Genomic DNA, 2,115 nt, shown 5'->3' on the forward strand with positions numbered 1-2,115 from the left:
CCCCTGAAACCTGTCCAAAAACCACAGGTTAAGAACCCCTTAATTAACAACTATTAATAAGTAATTATTACTAATTACTGACTAATTGCTACATTAATCATAAATATTAATCCTTATAACTTGGAAGTGCTGGAGGTATGAGTATAAATGACCCATCAAACTGGAACCACGCAAAGCAGTCCTAGTGAAACCAGCCCTGTTTTCTATCTGCTTCCACAATGAGTTGAGTGAGGACAGGCTCCTCATACTCAATGGGTTCTGGGACCGGAAGCACTACTTCTGGCTCCTTCGGTTCTTCCTTGGAAACCAAGGGAGCTGCCAGTTGTTCATCCGCTTGATTTGCAGCTGGCAGAATGGTCTGTATGGAACTGCCAGCGTCAAGAGCAGCTTCATGCGCCAGCGGAGGCAAAGACTTCTCTCCCTTTTTGCTGTCTTTCTTCTTATCTTTACCCATTGCTGCAAGACGAGGGACAGCTGCTTCTTTTCTGGGGGGAGAAAGGGGCATAATATTTATACATCTCTCAGAGAGATACTTCACCCACCTCTTGCCAAGAAACGAGTTCAAATTCTCTTTCTAAACTATCTAATGGATAGACCAAAGACGACAAAGAATTTTATCCTCATCGACTGGGAACCATGGGATGAATTCTTCTCATGGCCTGGACTAGCGCTAATAAGGCACCATTCTGTAGGATTACCGGATTAAAAACTGGAGAGAGAGCAGCTGTACCTTTAATGGTTGTGTAAAGGACAAGATTTCAGATGTCGCTTATCATGCAATGCAACAGGGAACCAGCAACATCTGCTGAAATTCTCCCTTCTATACAACCACTAAAGGCACATTAACTATGGAATAGGAGCTGTATTATGGCCATAGATCAGCACAGCTAAAAAGGAAGATACACAATAAAAGAAGGTAAAAACACAATTTAAAAACAGTATTTAAAGTATCCTATCTCCAGTTTTCCGTCTGGGAACACTACTATTGTGCCACAAACCTGGAAAAATATAGCCGTGTCGTCCGTAGAATCAATATAATCAATATAATACTATAAATATAATAAACAAATAAACGGAATCAGTCTGTAGAGAGATCTTGCAGCACCTTTGAGACTCACTGAAAGAGAGAGACTGGCAGCATGAACTTTCATAGGCTCAAGTCTAGATCCTCAGATGCATTTATACATGAATTAAATTATTATAATTTATTTATTTATTTATTTATTTATAAACCACCTTCAAAGGGAGAAACAAGAAAAGGGAATTTTGGCTGGGGATGAAATTGGGAATATATGGCAATTATATAAACACATAGAAGATACCAAGGAGGAAATGGCAGTATCTTTTTCTTACTCGTTTGTTGCGTGTGTGTTTTGTGATGGAAAAGAATAGATGTATCTATCTATCATACACACACACACACACACATAAAATCCCATTTATCCTCACACTTATAGAAGCAGCAATAAACAGTTAAAAACTCCATTTCACATGAATCTAGGCAACAATCCAAATTATTCTAAACCATGAAATATAAATACAAAACCTCTTCCTAATACAGTCACTCAGTCCCTTTTGTGCAATTAAACCCCACAATTCCTATACATTTGGCTTCTCAAAGAGCCCCCATTCCAGGCTTTGTTATTATTATTATTAACCTTTATTTATGAAGCGCTGTAAATTTACACAGCGCTGTACATGCAATCTTTTTAGTTAGACGGTTCCCTGCCCTCAGGCTTACAATCTAAAATTGTTGTTGTTGTTGTTGTTGTTGTGTGTCACACTTTGGACTTATTCATGCCAGCCTTAGGCCTTCAGCCTTAGCTTCCTTCAGAGGGCCTGCTCTTGCCTTCCCTGAGGCTGAGAGAGTGTGACCTGGGCAAGGCCTCCCAGAATGGGCTTCCATGGCTTTAGCAGGGAAGAGAGCCCTGGAAGCCATTTTAGTGAAAGGCTCACTTTGTCACTTGGCCACAAAACTGCTCCTTTCTCAGAGAGTTAAGGCTGGTAGTAGGCCCCAGGTGCACTAGGCCTCAGTGGTAGCCATGGCAACCATATTCAGGGCCCAGAGGACGCCATTGTTAGGAAGAGCAGCGCTTGCCTCTTAAAGGAGCCGCC

The 2,115-nt window shown here is 41.1% G+C and overlaps 1 long non-coding RNA gene across 1 annotated transcript; it reads right to left on the reverse strand.

Moving 5' to 3' along the window:
• Positions 1-334: 334 nt before the first annotated feature.
• LOC121918496 lies at positions 335-2,071 on the reverse strand. Its single transcript, XR_006101238.1, has 3 exons — positions 1,957-2,071; positions 999-1,117; positions 335-485 (listed from the first exon to the last, which is right to left on the reverse strand). It is a non-coding gene; the product is annotated as an uncharacterized LOC121918496 (long non-coding RNA).
• Between the last annotated feature and the right edge of the window lie 44 nt (positions 2,072-2,115).

The sequence above is a fragment of the Sceloporus undulatus genome, unplaced genomic scaffold (genome assembly GCF_019175285.1).
Source record: "Sceloporus undulatus isolate JIND9_A2432 ecotype Alabama unplaced genomic scaffold, SceUnd_v1.1 scaffold_14203, whole genome shotgun sequence".
In the NCBI taxonomy this organism is placed as follows: Eukaryota; Metazoa; Chordata; class Lepidosauria; order Squamata; family Phrynosomatidae; genus Sceloporus; species Sceloporus undulatus.